Genomic DNA, 20,027 nt, shown 5'->3' on the forward strand with positions numbered 1-20,027 from the left:
TTCTCTCCACTTAAGATCATTTAATTATTATATATCACGTGCAAGAGAAATTACTTCTATGTTAAACAGTCATTGATAAGAAGACATGAAGAGACGCGGCCGAGCCCGACACCTCCATGACTGCTACTGTTTACAAACAGCTGCCTGAGCTGTGCACACGTGTAAGACAGACTTGCTCTGAGTGTGTAAGTACATTAAAAATGGTTGGAAAAGATGTATATTTCTCACAATGTAAGTCAGTGATGGAAGGAACATTCTGGAAATCCCTTTTCCCATCTGAACTGTACATTTGTGGGTACTTTACACCACAGCCCCTAGGCGATCAACTCCTTCAAACCCACGTTTCCAACACTGGAGTCGTGCTGGCCGATAACGTGAGCACCCCCACGCAGGCTGCAAATGTGCAAGGCAGTGCATTATCATTATTTTTTGGTTTTGTTGTTGTTGTTTGTTTTCTGACAGGGTCTCCCTAGTCACAGCCAGCCCACCTGGAAGTCACGATGTAGACCAGGCTGGCCTGGATCTCACAGAGATCCACCTGCCTCTGCCTCTGCCTCCTGAGGGCTGGGATTAAAGGTGTGTGCCACCACGTGGGCCTGGCACTGCGTTATTTAGAGGGCTGTGTCCCTTGTCATTTCCTTGGAGGTTGTTGGCTGCTGATGCCATCAGAAGCCAGAGCACAAATCCAGCAGGAACATTTCCAGGAGAGAGCACTGTTGAAATAAATGTTTCAAGACAAATTCATAATTCACAGAATCATCCAAATTTTTAAAAATGTTTCAATCAGTAAAAAATGGTGGCATAAAATTCAGTGTGACTGCAGTGAGCAGTCCCAGCTGGTGTTCAAAAACCCTCTGCAACCATCCAAACCATGCCCTGCTCCCTGGACAAGGTGGTTTACAGCCCACAGGAAAGAGTAAAGAGGCCTCAGTCACATGCTCCCCTTGGGGCTTCGATTCAGCTTTCAAATGAACGGTCATTGCTCATGATAGACTTTCAAAGGATGCTCTCACAGCCAAGCTCACCGAACTACCAGAGTAAAGAAAACACAAAGCAAAGTGGTTCTTGAGACGCAGGTCAGTGCTGTTCCCTGAAAACGAGGCAGAGAGTTCATTTAAATCAGTATTACCCTTTGAACAGGCGCCTGAGCGTGTCATAAACAGCACGGTATCGTGGGCTCTAGGCATGGGACTGCATAACTGCTCTGAGATTTCCTCACCTTCCAAAACTGAAACTCTCGCTCCGCTGGGGAGCAGCTCCCACTTCCCTTCTCTGGGCTTTCAGAACAATTCTATTTCAGGCATGGCGTGGCCTCTGAGAGATAACTTCTCATATCAAAAGGATCTTTTGCCTCTTTACAGCACATCCTAAAATAAAAAGGGAAATGAGCTCTCACGTTTTACTCTCTGTTATCTGAAAACCCGAAGCCTGGCTGTTGCCTCATCTAACAACCCTCTTTCCCCTGTGGTAGATGGAGTAATCTTTATAAAGCTTCATTTCAGATTCCATGGGTAAATCAAATCAATCAACCCCCTGGGAACATGGCAACTTCACAAAGAAAGTGTGCCTTGAGGTCTCAGGGCAGTTGTGTGTGCACACCCTGAACATGTGTAGAGTTTTCTAACACATCGGGCCTGTAGGAGGCACAGAGATGCCCGTGCACCCAGGAGTGCCTCCTGCCAGGAGAGCTGTTTGCTGCAATGTCTTACTGGTTTTTTAAAAAAGAATATTACAGTTCTTATGAGCAATGTAGGCACTCACTTTAATTTTATCCTGAGAATCTGAAGTACTGTTTGCTGAGTGCTTTCCATGTGCCAAGGAAGGTATTGCATATTTATATGCTTCGTTTCATTTAATTCACCATTATTTCTGCTTCCAATATGAAAAAAAAAAGGGGGCCCCAACAGAAATGGAAAGGCTCTAAAGGCAGTGCAGGCCAACACTGGTCCTTGGAATCTGTTCTGTGCAGTAGGGACAGGGATCAGGTGTCCCTCAGCCAGGGGGACAAAGGTGTGGGCAGTTTATCTGCTCCCCGAACTGCTGCTCTGTTTTTCTCCATGGCTTAGATGATCACGAGTTGTCTGTAAATCCATTTATTTTCTGAAAATTCTCCTGCCTGTTCATTTTATGTTGATAAGGAATGTCTAAAACAATCACTGAAAACCATCTCTGCTGCAAACCACCAATACTACTGATTGCAAGGGGATCTGAGATCTCTTTTATTCCCGAAGGGGGCCATTATTTCCACTGGTTGCCATGGTGATCGCCACAGTATTGCTGCTGCTGTGCGCGGTTGCTTCCCATTGCAGTCACACCGCACACTTAACTCAAGTCGTTCATTTCATGTGGTGCAGGCTTTTCAGAAAACAAACGCCTCAATGTATACAACATAGTTAAGGGAACTCCATTCTACAGGGTTGGTGGATAGACGACTGGGCGTGTGCATGCGGGATAAACGTGACAGATGCAGAGGGATTTAGAAAAAGAAGCAATGTCTTAAAATGCATCAACTTATTCCTTGCATTAAAGAGAGGAAGAGTTCTTACTGCTATCACTAACTTGAGAAAGTCTTGAAACAGTGACGGTGATGACAGGAGGAGCCATGGGCACGGGGTCGTTGTTGGGAGCTGATGGTGAGTGATCTAGTTTCATTCCTGTTGCTGTGATAATACACCCCTAACGAGAGTACCATGGGAGGGGTGGTTAGACTTACAGTTCCAGGGTACAGTCCATCACCAAGGGGAAATTAAGGCAGGAACTCCAGAAGCTAGCCACATCACATTCACAGTCACAGACAGAAACGAATCCCCTGCCCCCCGGAGCGCCCACTTGCTGCTTTTGCTCAGTTAGCTCTCTTCACTCTATACAGTTCAGGGCCCCCTGCTTAGGGAATGATGCTGCCCACAGTGGGCTGAGTCTTCTTATTCCGGTAAGAATCAAAACAGTCCTCTGCAGATCTGCGTACAGGCCAACCTGATCTAGGCAATGCATCAACTGAGGCTCTCTTCTCAGGTGGCTAAGTTGTGGCAAGTTGATATTTAAAACTAACCATTGTGTACTCTTCAATTAATGAGCTCAGTTTCCCCATTGTGCAAGAGCACGCTCACGCACGCACACACACACACACACACACCCTATACGTTTTCCTATGTAATTCCTGATGTCTATATCTGTGATCTCTGCCTTAAGAAATATGAAGATCATCAACTGTGGTTTTCAGTCTTCAAAGTCCTGGCTTCCTGAGGGCTGGACCATTCAAGGACTGAACTGGAATTGAAATCAAGGCTGTTGACCTCTCTAGGTTCTAACCCATGAAGCCAGCTTGCAAACAGGGGGCAGGTGTCTTAGCCCAGCAGCAGAGGGCAGGGGAGCCTCCCTCAGGGCCACCTTTAACCTCCCGGCCAATCTAGATGCCCAGGGCAGCAGCAGGCTTCTACTTCAACAGGACTGTTAATTAAAAGGGAACAACACCCTGGATTGGACCTTAGACACTGCTATTTGGGAAAAGCAGAAATTATGAAACTGGACTCCAAGGAAAACATTAAATCTAAGTTTGACCCAAATTAATTAGTTAACCCAAGTTTGAGTCACTTCGGTTGTGCAATCTGGTCTCGTTTTCCCTTTTTATTGCATTTTTTACTCTGTGTTCCTCCCTTTTCCTTCCTGAGTCCCCTCCTGTCAAACTGGGCATAGCTGCAGACTGAGAAGTCTTGTTGTTTTAGAAACACAAAGGAAACACTTTCCACATAGGAAAGAATGCTGTGGGAGCCTCGGACACTGAGGCCGCACTGATAAATAGACATGATTCTCACAACACCCACCTCAAAAAGAAACGAGGGAGGTAACATTTACAGTGACCCACAGCAGCCTGGACATGCCAGCCCTTTGTGTGAGAGCCCGTGTGTGAGAGCCCGTGTGTGCAGAGCCCGTGTGTGAGAGCCGGTGTGTGAGAGCCCGTGTGTGAGAGCCCGTGTGTGAGAGCCCGTGTGTGAGAGCCTGTGTGTGCAGAGCCCGTGTGTGAGAGCCTGTGTGTGCAGAGCCCGTGTGTGAGAGCCCGTGTGTGCAGAGCCCGTGTGTGCAGAGCCCGTGTGTGAGAGCCCATGTGTGCAGAGCCCGTGTGTGAGAGCCTGTGTGTGCAGAGCCCGTGTGTGAGAGCCGGTGTGTGAGAGCCCGTGTGTGCAGAGGGATTTAGAAAAAGAAGCAATGTCTTAAAATGCATCAACTTATTCCTTGCATTAAAGAGAGGAAGAGTTCTTACTGCTATCACTAACTTGAGAAAGTCTTGAAACAGTGACGGTGATGACAGGAGGAGCCATGGGCACGGGGTCGTTGTTGGGAGCTGATGGTGAGTGATCTAGTTTCATTCCTGTTGCTGTGATAATACACCCCTAACGAGAGTACCATGGGAGGGGTGGTTAGACTTACAGTTCCAGGGTACAGTCCATCACCAAGGGGAAATTAAGGCAGGAACTCCAGAAGCTAGCCACATCACATTCACAGTCACAGACAGAAACGAATCCCCTGCCGCGGTGATGACAGGAGGAGCCATGGGCACGGGGTACAGTCCATCACCAAGGGGAAATTAAGGCAGGAACTCAAGAAGCTAGCCACATCACATTCACAGTCACAGACAGAAACGAATCCCCTGCCCCCCGGAGCGCCCACTTGCTGCTTTTGCTCAGTTAGCTCTCTTCACTCTATACAGTTCAGGGCCCCCTGCTTAGGGAATGATGCTGCCCACAGTGGGCTGAGTCTTCTTATTCCGGTAAGAATCAAAACAGTCCTCTGCAGATCTGCGTACAGGCCAACCTGATCTAGGCAATGCATCAACTGAGGCTCTCTTCTCAGGTGGCTAAGTTGTGGCAAGTTGATATTTAAAACTAACCATTGTGTACTCTTCAATTAATGAGCTCAGTTTCCCCATTGTGCAAGAGCACGCTCACGCACGCACACACACACACACACACACCCTATACGTTTTCCTATGTAATTCCTGATGTCTATATCTGTGATCTCTGCCTTAAGAAATATGAAGATCATCAACTGTGGTTTTCAGTCTTCAAAGTCCTGGCTTCCTGAGGGCTGGACCATTCAAGGACTGAACTGGAATTGAAATCAAGGCTGTTGACCTCTCTAGGTTCTAACCCATGAAGCCAGCTTGCAAACAGGGGGCAGGTGTCTTAGCCCAGCAGCAGAGGGCAGGGGAGCCTCCCTCAGGGCCACCTTTAACCTCCCGGCCAATCTAGATGCCCAGGGCAGCAGCAGGCTTCTACTTCAACAGGACTGTTAATTAAAAGGGAACAACACCCTGGATTGGACCTTAGACACTGCTATTTGGGAAAAGCAGAAATTATGAAACTGGACTCCAAGGAAAACATTAAATCTAAGTTTGACCCAAATTAATTAGTTAACCCAAGTTTGAGTCACTTCGGTTGTGCAATCTGGTCTCGTTTTCCCTTTTTATTGCATTTTTTACTCTGTGTTCCTCCCTTTTCCTTCCTGAGTCCCCTCCTGTCAAACTGGGCATAGCTGCAGACTGAGAAGTCTTGTTGTTTTAGAAACACAAAGGAAACACTTTCCACATAGGAAAGAATGCTGTGGGAGCCTCGGACACTGAGGCCGCACTGATAAATAGACATGATTCTCACAACACCCACCTCAAAAAGAAACGAGGGAGGTAACATTTACAGTGACCCACAGCAGCCTGGACATGCCAGCCCTTTGTGTGAGAGCCCGTGTGTGAGAGCCCGTGTGTGAGAGCCCGTGTGTGAGAGCCTGTGTGTGCAGAGCCCGTGTGTGAGAGCCTGTGTGTGCAGAGCCCGTGTGTGAGAGCCGGTGTGTGAGAGCCCGTGTGTGCAGAGCCCGTGTGTGAGAGCCCGTGTGTGCAGAACCCGTGTGTGAGAGCCCGTGTGTGCATGCTTTGAGGTGAAACACATCTCTCCACCTCCTTAGTCCTCATTGGAAAGAAGTGTTTTTATGAGCACAGCTTCTGACAGAGAATGAGCTGGAGCTGATGTGGACAGCTCAGTTGTGGACTTGAGGACTGGGGTTTACTGACACAGTGCCCTATTGCAGAGCTGCTGACAGCACAACACAGACGTCACAGGCACATACGCTCTGATCTCAGGCTGAGATGGTATTGCTGGAAATGTGCTATTCGATGGGGCTGGGCAGGTGGCTCGGTGGATAAAGTATTTGCTGCACAAGCATGGGGACCTGAGTTCAGATCTCAGCCTTCATGTGAAAAAAAGCCAGGCACAGTGCAGGTCAGTAAGTACTGCTGGGGTAGAGACACGTGGATCCTGGGCCTGCTTGGCCAGACAGTCTAGTTGGAATGATGAGCCCCAGGTTCAGTGGGAGAGCCTGTCTCAGAAAATAAGATGGAGAGCCAGGAAGGAAGACACCCAGTGTCCACTTCTGGCCTCCATACATGTCCATGCTTGTGCATCTACACATCTACATGTACACACACATATGTACACATGCAAGGAGAGAGAGAGAGAGAGAGAGAGAGAGAGAGAGAGAGAGAGAGGCAGGGGGAGACATGGTTAATTTGAATAGACTTTAGAACCCCCCCCCAGTTAGTTGGATGCCAGGAAAACTGGGACCATCCTGCCTTCTTCACACTGCGTCCCGGGATGCGGCACTAAGCCCCTGCTCTTCAGCATTTACTTCCTACCGCAGAAGCAATGATTTTAAAGGGCAGTTTTGGAGAGGTTCCCTTTAATATACAGTTGCCTCAGTGTGTGTCTCTGGCCCTTTAAACTGTCTTTGATGAAGAACAGGTAAAGTTACATGTTGCCAAGCAACGGGGGCTCCCATCATTGTACATCTTTCAGGAAGTGAACCCCCTTCCAAGTAATTAGACATCATTCACTGCTCACGTCCACACTGGGAATAACCCTGGAGCCTCAACATCACCCTGAAATGAAAAGTCTATCGAGCTGATTCCTGGCAACAAGATGTCCACAACATGAATTTTCCCAGAGAAATGAGACTCACCCCACTGCTGACATCTAACACAGGAGCAGCCGGGGGGAGATGGCTTGCCGAACTCTCAAAGAAAGCTCCCTCTTTCATGCTAAGGCACATTTTATAAACAGAGGTCAAATCCATTTAGTTCAAGGTGAGCCAGGAGAGCGTTTTAGTGTGCGTGTGTGGTGTGGTTAGAATAAACATGGACAGAATGCTAAATGAAGCACGGAGGGATGATTTAGATTTGTGACCAGACAATTTTCCTTTGACACTCAGCAAATGCATCACAAATACAAGTGCTGCTTACTGGAGTCATCCTGTGATCCCTTGCAGAAAAAAATTAATTGAATATTGCAACATCATTGGAAAGCAGGTTTCCACACAGGTGTTTAAATCAACCTACTGCAGATGCTACTGATGGAATTACAGGGAGCCTTGGGCACTGTCCAATTCTACATCTCAGGTTCAGGGTTTAAACCGTCAGCTGGGCAATTCCGAGGTACGAGTTGGACTCCACTGTCCCTGAGAATATGCAGACTTGGGAAACTGACTGAAACCCTTTTATTATTTAGATTTTATTTCATTTTTAATTTTTTGATGTATTTATTTTTATAATATATGTATGTTTTGCCTGCATGTATGTAAGTACATCTGTGCATGCAATGCCTTCAAAGGTTAGAGGAGGGCATCAGATCCCCTGGAATTGGAATTACAGAAGGTTGTTAGTCACCATGGGAATGTTGCTCGTCAGAAACACTCTGGGCCTTGTTATCTGTGTGTTTGATCAAAATCCCCCTGGATCTCAAGTATGTGAGCTTCAGACGCACATTTCCGCAATCCATTATGTTCCCCAAACCAAGTGTCCCCACATCACTGTTCTGCTCTCCAGTAGGACAGTGGGGGTACATCTAGCAGCTCCCCAGAAACTCTCCCTGCAGTGTGGGTCTCCTGGAGTCTGCTGTGTTGGTCACATCTGGAGAGCATGCTCCAGTGGGAATAAGCCCAAGCCTCTTTCTAGCTTCAGGACAAGTCAGGCAAGAAACCAAGCACAGCTGAAGTCTAGGGAAACAGAGGGGCAGCTGGGCAGCGCAGTTCAGGTTCACGAGGTCGTGAGCAGCCTTCCCTACTGTTAGCTGGCGGGTGGACCGTGCTGCTGTCTCCTTCACACCTTTCACCAGGAGCTAAAAGGGGTTCTCATCTCTGAGCAAGATGTGTGGGCTTGCTGGGAGCTGAATGCCAGAGCCATTCTGCATTGGGGAACTTCCTTGCTGACCTCCACCCAGACGGCCGGCACACCTTAGCACCAGTGTAATCTTGGTGGCCCCACATGGTGCCAGGGCCTCATCCTTAGACATAACTTTGACGATTTAAAACACCAAGCACAGAAATTCAATGCCAGTAAGTGGGTTTCTTCGGCTGACACATTAGAGATCTCAGAGACCCTGCAAGCGGGGGTTGGGAGGAGCGGTGGCATCAGACCCCACGTCGAACTGAAAGGTACGGTTCTGACCAGGGCGGAACCAGAACAGGGCTTTGCCCCGTGTTTAGGCACAGAGAGACCCAGAAGTGCCAGCACGCTCAATGGACTCCTGCCTGCACAGTGACAAAACACAGCACAACAAGGCTCGTCACATGCTCGGAGGAAGCTCAGCCTGCTGCAAGTGTGAGAACGGCTGAGGGATGTCTGAGACACCTGGGAGTCTTAGCTGATTTATTCATTTATACACATGTTGTTCCGAACAGGAAACAGAGTGGCGGAAGGAGGGTTAGTTGTATCCATTTGCTCAACTGAAGTTCCCTGGGCACACTATTTCCCCAGCATGTGTGTGAGGGGAGAGGGACAGGATCCCTGTCCTGAAGGTGTGTGATCTCCCTGGGGAATGGATGAACCAATAGGGCAGGCCCTACCAGTGGGTTGTGTTTCCACAACAACATTAGACAATAACACAGGCACCAGGGCACAGGGACTCAGGTACCCAGCAGTAAGCATTTGGTGGGGATGGACAGGGAAGATCTTTCCAAAAACTGAGACGGAATCAGGGTAACTGGAGCGCTAGTGTCAAATCACTGATGCTTCTGTTCCTGCCAACCCCATGGCTGTGCACCTCAGTGGGCTGACCCCCACTTTGCAAGTTTAGGGCTGGCTCCAGAGCTGTGTGATCCAAGAAGTCACTCAGGCCCTGCTCAGAAAGGGCCCTATGCTTGAGGCCTACGGCTTGGACCACTGCTTTTTAAAATAGTTATTTTTTATTTTATGTGAATGCGTGTATTGCCTGCATGTATCTAAGTGCACCCATGTTGCGCAATGCCTGCAGAGGACAGAAGAGGCTGTCAGATCCTCTGGAATTGGAGTTATGGACAGTTGTTAGCTGCCACGTGGGTGCTAGGATGTGAACCCAGGTCTTCTGTAAGGCAGGTCAGTGTTCTTAACCACTGAGCCCTCTCTCCAGCCCCTGGACTGCTGCTGTGAAATCCACTGTACTACTATTATCTGAGTTTGTGTTCTGCAGGTAAACATGGGCAGCAGTGCACATGAACCACACTGCTCCACCTTCTGCCACATCCCTGGGATGTCCCCAACTGTCCATTTCAAACTTCACTGCTCCTCAGCAGCCCTGCAGGGACCTGGACCCAGGCACAGCAGAGTGCAGGCTGAGTTGCCTCCCTCCCCCTGACAAGTCCAAGGCTTGAGAGTGTCCCAATGCCTGAGGGGAGGTGACATTAAAGTGAAGTAAAACAAACAAAACCAAGCCGGTTAGGACAGGTCCTCAGGGAAAACACTGAAGAGAAAAGCTTTTCTCTGCTCCCTGAACAAGTGACCCCATATTTCACTGGTAAGTGCTGCCCTGGGCTGTGCAGAAAGTGCCCCCCGACCAGTCCATTCATTCCCTCATGTATTCTTAGATTGTTCTTCAAGTTTTCTCAGATCTGCTAGGTGCTGGGCAAGCCCTGGGGACTCAAAGACAACCAGTTCATTTCCCAGCCGTCGGCCCTCACCCTCACGTCACAGTCAGACGGGGGATAAAATAGTCCGCGCTCTGGCCCTCAGCAGTGATTCAACCAAGCATGATTACAAGTTATGTGACACGCGTTATAGACGGTGTGGATTGAACAAGAAACAGGAAGTAGAGAAATGGGTATTTTCTTCAGCTGAACTGATGGGTCTGTGTCTGTAGTCCGGTCTCCCAGTTTGCTTTCTCCCTCCCAGTGGCGAACATCTCATCCTTTGTCAGCAATGACCTTGAAGTCTACCTTTTACTGTTGATCTGGGAACTTCAGACAGTCAACACCAGGATCTCTGAGACCCTCTGCAGGACTCTGTCTTTCAGATAATCCAGGTTAGAAACAGTAGGTAGTCTTTTCTTTTAATTCTCTGTTGATTTCTGTGGTTAGGGGTTTCCAGTTTTTAAAATATATCCCAGGGACACTGCCATGTGCACAGCAGAACTGAAATAAAACAATTACATATCTATTCCTTAAGAAGCTCACAAAGAGGACGGCATGTTCAGGTGAAAAACGCAAGCTCCCTTCCACACCATTGTTACACATGCCTGGGCAGGAGGCTCAGCTTTCTGACCAGTATTTCGGATTTGAAAGGAGATTTCCTATTGGCTCCCCTTGGTTTCCTGACCATGTTCTTGGACTTGTGATGCAGTATTTGGATTTTGGATGTCGTACCCAGGTTTCTAGAGGAAGAGTTTGGGTTTCTGATCTAGTTTGGTCAGCTGACGATGTATTTGTGTTTCTGATATGGTACTTGGATTTCAGATGCAGTGTTTGAGACTGCTGCTCCACGCCTGCCGTTTGACTGCTGGAGGCCTGAGGCACGACTGCCCGTTGCAGAGCATCTCTTTTGCTCAGTAACAGCTAGTTCTGAGCCCAGGCCCCATGATGCTGGGTTAAGAGCAGATTGTTTGGGGGCTGGGGCACAGCTCGGCAGAAGCTCACTTGCCTAGGATGTGTTAGGGCCTGGCTTCAACCCCAGCACCGAACAAACAAAAGGAACAGATCATTTCAAAATGAAAGCAACCCCCCAAGCCCCAGCTGCATCCTTGGGAGTCGTCACAAACATGTAAGGTGCCCTGGTTGATGTTTGTGCTTTATTTCCCTTGCAGTATAGCTAGAGCATCTTTCTTTTATTGATAACATGTGCTATGGTTTCTAAAAAAATAAATAAAAATAAATAAATAAATAAATAATTTACTATATGTCTGTGTGTGTGTGTGTGTGTGTGGACAACTTTCAAGAGTTGGTTCTTTCCTTATATCATGTGAGGCCTGGGGATTGAACTCAGGTCATCAGACTTGGACGCAAGCACCTTTATCCACTGAGCCAGCTCGTTGGCCCTCATTTTTTTTCTTTTGCGACTGGGTTTCACTAAGTTACCCAGGCTGGCCTTGAACTCTCGACGTAGCCCAGGCAGGCTTGGAAGTAGATCATTCTGTTTTAACCTCTGGAGTAGCTGAGATCCCAGACATGTGGCACCACACCCGGTTACTTTTTATGTTGTTAATCTTGTACTAGAATCTGTCTATTTCCTCTGGGACCTTCCACCTAGGATAGACAGAATTCCAGAGCCTTTTGGAGGATGCTCGAGGCATCCCTGAGGCAGCTGAGGAGATAGACGCTTCAAAGGTGGTGACTCAGGGACAGCCACACAGCTGACCTGTCCTTTCTTCTGCAGGTCCCCAGTCTCACCGTGACCCAGTCCATGCGCAGGCCGTTTGCCCTGCTCTTCCCTTGCTGTTTCTCCTGATCTGTGCCCGCCTGCTAGGTCTGCAAACTGTTTGGTGAGTAGGAGTTTCATCCCCTTGGATACCCAGATCCATAGGCATCACCTCGTGTAATCTGATGCTGGGGTCTTACAGAACTGGGACTAGAGGATGAGTTGTGACCACTTATCCAAGAGGCTCCGTGCTTGCCGTGTATACCAGGATGGAGAGTCTCTTCAGAGAGCAGAGGTGGCTCACATGTTGGTCCCTCCTGGAGGAGTGACACTAACGTGACAGTTTGGCAAGAGAGGGAACCCAGGAGAAGACAGTTCTCGGTATACTTCCCTGCTGATCTTGATGAAGGGCCGGGACCAGACCCTAGCTGGGCAGATGAGGCCATGAAGTAAATAACAAAGCCCATCAACCACAGGGCAGCTGATGTGACTGCCAGGCTTTCCACTGGGGAAGTCACATCACGTGGCTTCCTAAAGGGTCTAGATTAATAGTAACCTCAAAAGGAAATTGCTTTGATAAATTACACAACTTTAGAAAACAGTGTGATGAAAGAAAGTTTTGAATGTTGGAAGAGACAGCTTCCTCTTCGGAGAATATCACAGTCACACGACTGCCGACTGCCGTTTCCTAAGTGCCCAGGGCAGGTTAAACGCCATCCCTTAGGGGACATGACTGTGCCTCTTTGTCTCCACTGCTGAGCACCCGATTACTCAGTTGATATCAAAAATAATGTTTTAAAGGAAACATGGCTTAATACTCAGCTCAACGGGAGGAAAACACACAGCCTTGGGCAGTGAATCACTCATTAAAAATCATATCAATCCACCCACAACAGGAAACAGCATAACAGAACGTCAGCTTCATACTGGAAGAAAGTCAACACAGGTTTGGGAAATGGCTATTCCTGGGCTGTGATCTTGCTCCGGTGGATGGTGCGTGTTGAGAACCTCCAACTTGTCAGTGACATAGATTTCTCAGTCTGACTTTTGCCAAATTTCCCAAGTGGGGAGCAGGGCAGGGTAGTACTGAGGTATCCATGGCTTCTAAGCAGATTAATTTGCTCTTGTAATCAACCACACATATAAGTTTAACAGCCATCTTATGGTCCCCAGGACGGGTCTCAGGCAGTGAAGGCCTACCTTCCTGTTTTATAGCTCTAAGGATGGAACCCAGAGCCTCATGCATGCTAGGGAAGCAAGTGGCCACTGAGCTACACCCCCAGCTCAACTTTTCCTTTAGTAACGAGGGCTGTTAGAGCTTTATAAAACCAAAGCCCACAGATCCTCTGTGCTGGCCTCCACTTCCTGCTGGTTAACAAACCAATGGAAAGAAAAATGACTGTTTTCCAAATAAAAGTTCCCTATTAATAAAAGCACCCTTATATGTCTCTGCTTTTCTAGAGAATGATGAAAGAACAGATAGAAAGGAGGGAAGAGAGGGCTGCAGGACAGCTGCCGTCTATCTTGTCAGATCAGGGACTGTCAGCATGATGATGACAGACCTGTCCCCAAAGGCGAGGGGACCAACACAGAGGACCACAGTCATGGTTGATACACAGCAGTCACTGCCTACTAGGGACTCCGCCATTAACTCAAATCGAGGTATTACAGAACTTTGTCTAGGTCTATAATGTCAGACAAGGAAGTTGTGAATCGGGGTGAAGGGGCAAGTCTAAGTCATGTGATTTCCTAGAATGAAAGCTATTGTATTACCAGGTTACTGGTCTTCACTGACTTTACCACCTTCATTGTCGTTACCCAATTCTTTTCTAAGCTCCTACACAAAACACAAACATGGCCTCAGATACTAACCTTGCAAACAAAATCAGAACCAGGATCTACCACTTGGTTTTAAAACAATTACGGGTTGGGGGTATGTGGGGTGTATGTGTGTATATGTGTTCATGTGTATGTATGCACGTGTGTGGAGGCCAGAAATTGATGATGTCAGGTGTCTGCCTCAATCCCTCTCCATCTTTTGTTTTTTTTGAGACAGGGTCTCTCACTAAACCCAGAGCTCACTGACTTGGCCAGACTAACTGGTCAGGGAACTCCAGGCATCCTCCTGTCTCTGCCTCCTCAGTGCTAGGATTTAGGCGCATGCCACCGTGCCAAGCTTTTATGTGGATGCTGGGGATTTGAACTCAGGTCCTTTTGCTCCCATGGCAGGTACTTTATCATCTAAGCCATCTCCCCAGCCCCCACAACACTTTTTTTTTTTAAAGACTTTGCACAACTATGAACCTGCAGGAGATACCTGATAAGCGCTCAAAAAGGGAGTGGACAGGCTGCGCTGAAAGAAACCTGGCAAAGGGTGTGAAAGAGATTAGAAAACTGAATTTGGTTAGCAGATAACACGTGGAGATCGTTGAGGAGCCTGGCCAACATCAACGTGATAATCATGAAGTTGTTCCAAAATATAATGATTCACTCACCAACCATGTGCAGAGCTCAAAGGACATTTTTATTTGTTAATACTGTCTGTGGTTTCTATAACTATAAATAATATCTTTCATAATAGGAAACGTTTCTTTCGGTAGGTCTGACCCTAAGCTTTGGTGGCAATCACAACTGGTATTTAAGTTTGAAAGGAGCTCTGCTAGTTGGAGGGGACACTGGAAGGGACTTTTTTGTTGTTCTTGCTACTAGCTTTTTTTTTTTTTTTTTTTTTTTTGGTCTTTTTGAGACAGGGTCTCCCAGTAGCCCCAGCTGGCCTGGAACTCGCTACATAGGCCAGGCTGGCCTTGAACTCACAGAGATCCGCCTGCCTCTGCCTCCAAGTGCTGGGATTAAAGGCATGCACCACCACACCTGGCTTGTTGTTGTTACTACATTTTACAAGTTTGCCAAGATCAGTCTACTATAGGTAATGGTAAAATTTTATACTCAAGATAGCACGTGTGCACACACATACACACACACACACAGTAGCTACTATGTTACCAGGTTGCTGGTCCCCACTGACCTTACAACCTGTCCTATTGACTTGCTTCTTCAACTTGTCTGTGTCTTTTTCTCGTGTGTGTGTGTGTGTGTGTGTGTGTGTGTGTGTGTTGTTATGTGTGGTGTATCAGGAACAGAGGCCAGAGGAATCTATCAGGTCCTGCTGTGTCACTTTGCCTCATTCTCTTGGGACAGAGTCTCTCACTGAACTTAGGGCTCTAGTCAGCAAGCCCCAGACAGCCTCCCATCAATGCTCCTGCCCCCACACACTGGGGTTACAGGCATGTGTGACCACTCTTAGTTTTGTTTTTTTTTTTAGAAATTTTTTTTTTGTCTTTTTGAGACAGGGTCTCCTTGTAGCCCCAGCTGTCCTCGAATTCACAAAGATCCACCTGCCTCTGCCTCCCAAGTGCTGGGATTAAAGGCATGCACCACCACGCCCATCATACTCTTAGCTTTTTGTATGAGTACTGAGGATTTGAAGACAGGTCCTCAAATGTGTACTGAAGTACTCTTACCCACTAAGCCATCTCCCTAGTCCTGGTTTGGTCTTCTCATCCACAAAGTAGAGGTGGTAAGCTATCTCTAGATTGTCTCCAAGGCCCAAATGAAATCCCAAATTTGAACATGATTTATAAACTGTGAAATGTCCTATATTGTTGTGTCTTATCATAATCACAGTTTGTGCTTTAAGCATAATGCTTAAATGACGTTAAATTTTATTTAACTAGCAAATTTAAATTTAAATTTGCTAGCAAAACAGGAACTAGATCAAGTCCAGTTTTTCAAACAACCACTCCCATCAACCTGACGTTTCTATGTCATTTTCAATAGCCACATGGTAATACTGTAGCTTTAGCATCTCACTTTGTATACAGTCTAGGCTGGCCTTGAGCTCCTGGCAATCCTCCTGCCTCAGCCTCCTGAGTGCAGGAGCCTCCACGCCCTGCTTATCTGCCCCATTTCTGATTGCAGATCAATCCTGTGAGTTGTCTGGAATCAGCTTGACATCCCCACACCACCAACGTGCTCTTAAAAAGTCACTGGGATTCAATCAGCTTCTGCTCATTTCTGTTCAACCAGGAGAAAAACTAGTCAGAGACCCTGATGTGACATCTTCCTGCTCAGCAATTCCATGGGGGATCCTTTCCCTCTCACACTTTACACACCTTCTATTAAACTTCACATTATAATAAATTTGAAGTCTGCTCAGATTGGCAGGTTTGGAGCAGATGCTCGCTAATCTCTTGGTGGATGTCCTGACTCACACCAGGCATTCCCAATGAGCAGAGATGTCAACAAGAGCTCCCACCTAGGTCCCTGTCCTCAAATTTGACACCTGGCCTTCTCCCTAATTCAGCAATGCAGTGAGTCAGAGAAATCTCCTGCAACTCACACTCCCTAAGGGGTCTATAAATTTCTTGTTTTCTTTCCTACAGCACTGTGAATGATGCCACCCCTTAGGCAGCTGGTATGGGTCTGCTGCTCACAATACCATCTGTTCCTACAACATGAGCTACACAGACAGGAAGAACTCATAGGGCACGGGGGCCTGGCCTTGTGCACCGAAGGCAGGCTTCTTGCAGACCTGGCCCCTGTCCTGCCTCAGGCATGCCCTACATTCTCAGTATGCCACTTTTAATTAAAACACCACTTCCCAAAGTCAGTGGTGAAGGAGGAACAGGAAGGTGCTTCTGATGATAAAATGTCCAGCTGACAATCTCAGGAAGTGGCCCAGGCCACACCGCCAGCTTAGGGCCTCTGCAATAGCTAGAGTTGTTTTTCCCAAAAGATGAGCCTCACCTTTGATTCTGGGAGGTCTGACAGCCCTCCAGGCTAAGCAGACAACTCTGCCCTGTGCACCTGGAGCTGTGGCAGGGTGGAAATGGCTTTCTGTGACAAACCCAGATTTCACCCCCCCCACACGGCTGGACAGAGTTAAGGGAGGTGCTTGCCATCATTTGGTCAAGGCCTCAGAATAGTCTCTAACTTCACTTTTGAGTTCTTTAGATATTACACGATAAGCAAGCATGACAGAAATTCAAAGTGACAATCAAGACTCCCCTAGGGTCCCTCTTTACCTCTTGTCTCACTGGGATGCTGCTGGGGAGCCATCCTGGCCCTGGGGGATCCATGCTTTTCTGTTGGCTGAAAATGGATTTTGAGAGGAATCCCGCGGTGTGCTGCAGGCTCAGTGAGGAGACCAGAGTTTATACGGGAAACCAAGTTCCTCTTTCCTCCAGGTGGAAAGGGTGACTGGAGGGAATTGCCTGCCTCTGTGTATGACAATGCATTTCCTACCAGGCTCCTCTGGGAAGCACTTTTAGAAAAAAGGTGGAGCCTTCCTGGGGGATGGGAATGGAAGCCCAGGAGTCACCCTCAGTTCCCAGAGTGCTCTCTGACCTCCACTGCTCCCAGCACAGTCAGTGGAAGGAACTGCACACTCATTGTGGGGAGAAGTTTTGCTGCTCAGAGAGGAAGCTCTAAAGTCAGGATGCTGACACAAAGGTCAGGCACAAAGAGCTCACAGAGGGCTGGGCCAACACCCTACAGAGTTTTCCCTTTCCCTGTGTTCCTTCCTGTGATCCCCAAAAGCCAGCTCCAGCAGGCAGCTCCTGCTCTGCCTGCTGAGATCAGTTGCCCCCAGACATCCAGCCCAGAGCTACTACCATCCATGCTGGAGATCAGGACCAGGTTCGCATGTTTGTTCAACAAGCACTTTACCACAGAGCTAGTTCCCCAGCTGCATGTTTTTAGCCTTGGAACTCATGTTACTTAAGTGTAACCAAAACACAGGCAAAGGTTGCGACTGGAGCTGCTGTGCGGAACTTCCTGGATACCAGGGATCCATGGTAGAAACAGATATGGGTGTCAGCTTAGCATCTCTGGGGTAGGACTCTGGTTTCTGACTTTCCTCCTGGGTTTGAAAGACCTGGGGCGGAGGAGCCAAGCAAGTATCTGCCATTGGATCACTCTACCGGAGAGCTGCTGGCTCATTGATGGGCACCACGGCAACTGGCCAAGAGGCTGGGAACTCCTGGAATAGGTGGAAGGTTAGCCTGGAGAGCCAAGGAACTCCAAGGTCACATCCTTGTAACCAGCTGACATCTGTGCCCTGTGTGTGGGCAGCAGACAAATCCACAGAGCCTGACCCTTGCCTACTTCTGTTCAGCACGATAAGCAGATCCACTGTTTCTGATGAGCACTGTTTCCTGTGCATTCACACCAACATAAACAGGCCAACACCTCTAGCTTAGGTTTCACGACAAGAGGGATTTCTGACTTGCAATCAAACCTCTATCCCATAAAAATTATTCCAGTATGAATCTCCCCTTTGTTCCCGCTGTTGACATTTACTAGCGTTGGAGGCCATACATGGGTGACAACATCCAACAAGTAGACAACACAACAGGATCGTGAGACTCGGTAAATGCGAATGGGGGCCGCCTTCTTTCTTAGCTCGATAGAGTCTTGATATCTTTAAAGCACCTTACTAACATAGGGAGAGACAGCCACACAACTAACCTGCCTTTGATCAAACCAGGAACAACCATACACATTCATATAAGGTGGGAAATTACCATAAAGGGCCCCTTGCCTAACAGAAGGGGGCGGGGCAGGCAAAGAACCAATCTATTGATCACAACATCTCGAACACAGTGAAAATTTGTCATTTTGTTTTGTTTGAGGCAGGATCTCATGTAGACGAACCAGGCCTTGAACTCATGACCTTCCTGCCTCTACCTCCCAAGTCCTGGATTCCAAATGTGTGCCAAAATGCTGGGTTAACAAAAATGTTTCGAAATAGGCTGCACACTTAGGAAACGACCTTCCTAGTTACCACTCTCCATGACACTCATTAAAGGCTGAGCATTCCCCGAGCTACTTGCATCCACACTGCCAGTCTCTTGAGGACTCGGATTTCAAGAGGCTTGGTGGTGCAGGCCTATAATCTGAATACCCTGGAGCCAGAGGCAGGAGGATCACCCATGAGTTCAAGGCCAGCCAGGGCTACATATAGAGACCTTGTCTCAACAAACAACAAACAAACCAACAACAAAAAGCAGGCTCCATAGATTCCCCTCTCGTTTTCGTTAGGAAAATAGATAGCATTAGATTGACTTGAGTATATTTGAAAGAGGCTGTAAAGTGGGCAGTGGTAATACAGGTGTAGAATCTCAGCACTAGGAGGCTAAAGCAGGAGGACCCTGGGTTCGAGGACAGTTCTGGCTACATTGTGAGAACCTATCTAAAACAAAACAAAACAACAGGAAGAAGGCTTTAATGTTTAAAATTGTCTTTTCCTACAGAGATTAAAGCTGTGAAATTTTGCTCTTGCCTGAACCCCAACGGCATAAAACAGCTATGATAACACTGACACAGTTTCATCAAGGAGGCCATCCAGAAAAGCTCCTGTTTAGTTTTGCCCATAACAGTAGATCAATCTGAGAAGGAATTACCGCCAGACAGGTATGTGCCACTGTGCTCCCTAACGGGTGCTGAGTGTGCAGCGTGGAGATAAGCCAAGCTTCTTGCAAAAGAAAGAAGTCAGAAAGGAAACTGCTCTCAACAATGCAGCTGGCTCAGGACATTGAGAAGCTGAACTAAATTTCAACAGCCAGGAGAAAACGGAACAGAAAGTGTGACAGAGCCTGCTACGGGAGTGAAGGAGCAAAATCCACGTCACCGGCTGACCATATGGCCTGCTTTCCCAGCAAGACAAGCCTTCTATAACAATTAAATCCCAGGCATTTTTAGCTAATTATACATCCGAAGTAATTTTTAGAAAGTTTTGTACTCACCAAGGGAAAGCAAGGGCTATAGTCTGAAAAAAAGAGAGAGAGAGAAAAAAAATGTCAGTTTCTGGGGGACGGTGTTAGTTGCTCATTTAAGTGTCCCTCTGCCAACACGGTTCACTATATATAGCACTTTGCTTCACTCTTTGGGGTCTGCTGGAAACCTTTTTATCTTGAAGGTGATTTCTTTTTGCCATACTCCTAGGCTTTCAACAGTGTCCTACCCCAAACCGTCCTGTCCTCTGAGGGCCAGTTGAGGGTGGACTGTGGCTGCCCTGTACCTTAAGTGATGTCCAGCCCCCAAGGGCCTCGCTTCAGTCTGCTCCTGGTGAGGCGTATAAGGTTTCTTTCTCCTTAAAGTAGTCCCCTCAGCCCTTCTTCCCTGGAGATGGCCTTTCAAGCCCAGGCTGGGGGCAGCCCTCTCACCCGACAGCCCCAGTGTCATCACTCCCCAGTCTGACAGCTCTTTCCCTTAAAAAAGCAGGTTACACAAACTTGACTCAATAGGCATTAACATATATATCAGAATGCATGAAATCCAGGGGTGGGGGGGTTATAAAAATATGTGGGGGGCACGGATGGGGGTG

At 47.7% G+C, this 20,027-nt stretch overlaps 1 protein-coding gene across 1 annotated transcript in view; it reads right to left on the reverse strand.

The window, feature by feature from the left end:
• The window catches only part of Ptpre (protein tyrosine phosphatase receptor type E), a 152,735-nt gene that overhangs the window by 62,875 nt on the left and 69,833 nt on the right, over positions 1-20,027 (reverse strand). The window contains exon 2 of the mRNA XM_017797846.2: positions 19,447-19,469. The gene's annotated coding sequence lies outside the window, so the exon portion shown is untranslated. The remainder of the gene's footprint in view (positions 1-19,446; positions 19,470-20,027) is intronic.

This window comes from Nannospalax galili, unplaced genomic scaffold, assembly GCF_000622305.1.
Source record: "Nannospalax galili isolate Female #2095 unplaced genomic scaffold, S.galili_v1.0 scaffold810, whole genome shotgun sequence".
NCBI classification, from domain to species: Eukaryota; Metazoa; Chordata; class Mammalia; order Rodentia; family Spalacidae; genus Nannospalax; species Nannospalax galili.